We start from the raw sequence: 4,893 nt of genomic DNA on the forward strand, positions 1-4,893 counted from the left end.
AAATCGATGTTGAATTTGCTTAACTTTTCTTTATCCAAATATGTAATGCAAAATAAAAGAAATCTCGATCGGCGATCACTGAAACGCAGCTAGCAACTGTATACTCGAAAAAGCAATGTTGCCACTTTTTCTCTTTAAACCATGTTCGAATCGTGGAAATTTTGGAAGATCACAGGGTTGCTTTTAGCATTTAGATTCTTAATGCAAAAATGTAGTTGCATTTAGGTGACGAATTTTGTATGGATAAATGTACATTTAGAGTAGCATTTAGAGCTAAATGCGCTAAATGTGCTTTTACGCGTAAGCAAAAACAGCCTATAAAACTGAATGAGATATAAAACTGCATACTCAAAATATTTCTAGGAAATCTAATAAAAATTCGAAATTTTGATGAAAAGTATTTTAAGTTTAATTAGGTTTTGTGAACTTTGAGCAAGCTTTGAAACTTTTACTTATGTGGTGTCTGATATAGAACGACCCATATTTTAAATGAAAATTATTAACAATAAATAAATAAAGATAAGTTGGCAAAGACAATTCTAACGCGTTGGTCCCGTATGGCTGGAAAAAATCTGGCAACACTAATAACGACGCCTACATCGGTAGTTCTCAGAAATACGAAAACTGCGATATTTTAGTTACCACTAAAGCTTATTCTCTCCAAATTGATATTTACAATGATCTTCAGGCAGAAAATAAGCATTTTATAATTTTTTTTTAAATGGGCGTAGCCACGCCTACTTGTGATTAGATGTATATATCGCCGTAACCGCCTAAACAATTTCTTTTAAATTTTGCACAATAACCACGCCCACATCCTATATAACGTAACTTCTGAAGCGAATTTACATATTCAAAATCGATTTTTGCAGTAATTCTTAAGCAAGAAATGCGTCTTAAATAAATTGCTAGGAAATGGGCATGTATCTCATTATTATGGAATTTTGGAAAAGGGGCGTGATACTGCCCACTTATAACTATATAAGTTTATCTCATTAAGAAGATGTTTAAATTAGGGGCAAAACCACTCCCGCTTACCATGTAACGGTTCTTTTCAGAAAGGTGAAAAAACTATATTTAATACGTGCGCCGGGTATTTAATGTTCGGCTTCGCCCGAATTTAGACTTTGTTACTTGTTTTCAACTAAATTACATATGTAGGGAGAAAGTGCCGCATTTTCAAAAATTAATTTAAGAACCTGTCAGCACGAACATATGTATGTATGTATATTAGGGCGGATCGATTTGTAGGGACCCAAAAAAATTAACAGAGGCACATCGTGATTATGATTTTTTGGGTAATTTCAATCGTTCTTGCCCAGGAAACCATAGGTCTAAAATTAATTTCGTTCCAACGATTTTTTTCTATCTAGTTTTTTTTCAAAAAGTGGTTCACCTGTTGAAACAACTGTATTGAAACTAGCCAAAATGTGGATCCGGGGGTTTTTTGGGTCGAGGAATCAATTTCTGACATTAATTTTTTCTTTTGACGGCCGACACAGGGGCTTCCGTACTTCTTTTTATAATGCCTTTTATTATAATGCCTTTTTCCGAAAATCGAAAATATTGCTGCGAAAATCCACAAAAATTGACTTTCTCATAATGCAATTTTTAAATAGCCCAAAATGTTCAGCGTTGAACATTAGGGGGAAGGAAAGTGCATTCATACACAACTTACAATCGGTTTTATTCAAATTAGTTTTTTGCATGTATGTATGTATGTCCTGGAACTTTGCAATCAATATTTAAAAAACTTCCCGATAAGCTACAGACTTGAAACTTTAAACTTAGCTCAGTACTCGAGGACAATGCAATATAAAAGATGACTTAATCCGCTAGGTGGAGCAGGAGTCGAGATATTTGGAAAACCCGTTTTCAGTACATTTTTATTCAAAGCAAAGTTAAGAATGTAAGTGTCAGATAATACTTTAAAACACCACAGTACATGTTTTTGACAATATTTTGGTATATAAATAAAATATAATTCATAAAAAATAAAGGTGTTATTTATTTTAACATGAGTGTACGCATTGTACACAGTAGCAAATAAATTATTTTATGTTTACGACATTTTTGAATAGCAATAATGAGATAATTTCCATCTTCAGTGTTTAAATTGTCAAAGAATTCTATACATTTAATTTTAAAATACTTTCAATTTGAAGTTCACTTTAAAAAAATTTTATTACAAGCCGGTTTCCCTCTTTGCGCCAGGAAGCAAACTTTATACTTCAGATCCTCTGAATTGCTTCGTTTGAGTGTGGTATTGAAAAAAGGAAAACCAAATTACATATTTTTTCAAACTGTGGAAAACTGCCACTATTTTAGGACTTCATCTATAAATCCTTATGGCTCAAATTAATTTTTTTCAACTACGCAAATACTTTGAAAGACTAAGAACTCGCCAAAAAGAGTATCTAACTCTAAGTCTTGTACATATGCAAAACTCTTTTACAATGTCAGTAAATTGTGAAAAATGTGTGTAAGTTATAGGGAAAAGCCATTCGAATATTCAAATTTGCTGTTGTTAAACTTAAAGTTATTTTCGAGATAACTAACAACACACGACAAAAAAACGTCAGCCTTCTTTTTAAATAACTTAAGCTCCTTCATATAATCGCAACTGGTACGTAACGACACGGCGATATGCCCGTAAAACTATTGATTTTTTTTGTTGCATTAATTTCTTGGGCATATTACCCATTATCTGAAACATGTCATATTAAACATTATCTAAAACATGTCAACTATAATTAAATTATTTTCTTCTTACTTTTTACAGTACCGTTTAAGTAAGTCCCAACGTTATGGAAAAACCTTAAGAAAATCCTAAAGTATTTTGTTTGAATTAAAAATTCAGTACAAATCAGTACAAATTTTGAAAAATCAGGACGTTAGCGTACTGATTGAAGAAATGAATAAAATCAGTACAAGAGTTGAAAAATCAGTACTGTGCTGATAAAATCAGTACGTCTGGCAACCGTATTTAGAATGCATATTGGCTTACATGAAAAAAAAAACTACACAAAAAATTTTGGCAGTTATGTGGCGCGCGAGTCTATATAATTAAAAAATCGGTATCCGCTTTGGTCTATATTCAGAATATGTGTATTGCCTATTTAAATTGAAATATATTGAAAATTTTGTTTGTTAAAGTCAAATCTAGCACGTTGGAAAAAGTGTAGCTAAAAAGCAGGGTGGGGAAAATGTTGGTCGCATTGAAAGAAATGGACAGAAGTAGAAATATACAGACAATATAAGATTAATTGCAAGATTTCAAAGGCCTAAACAGTAGAAAATAAAATTATAGTTAAAAAACTAAAAACACGGTTTTATTACAACAAGAACTAAAAAGTATAAAATAATTTATAGATATAGCGATTCCGTTTAAGAAGAATAGGAAGTTCCCTAACTTGATTAAATTTAACTCTTTTAAATTAGCTAAAAATAGGATTAAAGTGATTGGCCCGTAGTCAAAGTCAAAATAAAATCCACTGTAAATTTGTTTGCAGTTTTTTTACAGATGTCCCATTGAAAATTATGTCAAAAAGCTGCAACTAACTTTACAGTGGTTTTTATTTTGATCAAAAAAAAACGTAAAAACCAATGTCAGAATGGATTTCAGGACACCAAGCACCCCCAGATACACATTTTGGCTAGTTTTCAATACAGCTGTTTCAACAGGAGAGCCACTTTTTGAAAAAAAAAACTAGATAGAAAAAATCGCTGGCTCGAAATTCATTTAAGACCTATGGTTTTTGGGAGAAAAATGCTTGAAATTACCCAAATAACCATAATCGCGATGTGCCTTTGATGCAAAAAAATTTGACCCGCCCTAATGTATGTAAATACATTTTGGAACTATGGCAGAGCGACTTATCGCGATGCGGGCATAAGGGAATCCTTTGCCATACTTTAATGTATAGATGAAGGCATATGAAACAGGTACTCGCATTAGAGCAAACACAACATTTACGATTACTTTGTTGTTGCTTCTGGTAAATATCCCAAATGTCAGAAAAGTATTGCAATTTTTTAAATAACGTGTTAAATTTATAATTAAAAAAAAGATTGGGGCGACTTCGTAAATTTATTTACGTCGGAACATCGTTCCATCCTTTGCAAAGCCCAAAAGTTAGCGTTCGTGTTGCTTGTGTTCTATCGGTTATTTTAAGGAAATAAGATTTCACATGCAAATACAGTAATGGACAAAAGTTTCCGGCTTTACACCATACTAAGGTAAAAATATCTAAAACGGGAGCAAAATGCCACAAATATATTTTTCTGCAAAAATAGAATGAAGCGCCACATATCAGGGAAAAAACGGCATATGTATGTAATTAGTTCGAACCATTTAAACTAAATAATTTCACATAGTATGTATGTATGGATTAAGGCAAGTTAGTTTAGAGTTGGACAAAAGTATTCGGCATTCTTAATAGCATTTAACTAAAACTTCCTTAAAACTAATTTTAGTATCTAATCTGCATACCTTTTTATTTCATTACCTCTAGCAGTATATTTTGCGTGATTTAGTGAGTTTTATGTGATTTTCCTTTATTTCCCCCATTCTTCAATGATAGCGGCTAGATTTACATTACTCGTCGAATCGACGACGTGTGTTGTTTACGTATACAAAAATAAGAATCTGTAGGGTTCATTTTTCGGCGTGATATGCTTCCTTATATTTTATTGAAGATCAGCCAATAAATTCTCAATTAGCAATTGCACTATTTTGACAAAGTGCTGCGGATTATTGTCCTGTTGAATCTAGAAGCCATTGCCTAAATCCAATTCTCGTGCACTTTTCTTTAAATTATTTTTCTGGAAATTGAAATAATTGTTTTCTTTATTATATTTTCAACGAAAACTAGCTCATCAACGCCTGATAAA

At 32.0% G+C, this 4,893-nt stretch overlaps 1 long non-coding RNA gene across 6 annotated transcripts in view; it reads right to left on the minus strand.

Annotated features, from left to right (window-relative positions):
* The window catches only part of LOC108375194 (uncharacterized), a 27,516-nt gene that overhangs the window by 21,508 nt on the left and 1,115 nt on the right, over positions 1-4,893 (minus strand). For 5 of the 6 annotated variants that reach the window (XR_001849140.1, XR_001849139.1, XR_001849135.1 and 2 more), the window contains exon 3: positions 4,493-4,824. This is a non-coding gene — a long non-coding RNA (uncharacterized LOC108375194). The remainder of the gene's footprint in view (positions 1-4,492; positions 4,825-4,893) is intronic. The other variant, XR_001849137.1, reaches the window with a different exon arrangement.

The sequence above is a fragment of the Rhagoletis zephyria genome, unplaced genomic scaffold (assembly GCF_001687245.7).
Source record: "Rhagoletis zephyria isolate East Lansing unplaced genomic scaffold, Rhagoletis_zephyria_1.1 Rzeph_scaffold_00092, whole genome shotgun sequence".
Classification (NCBI taxonomy): Eukaryota; Metazoa; Arthropoda; class Insecta; order Diptera; family Tephritidae; genus Rhagoletis; species Rhagoletis zephyria.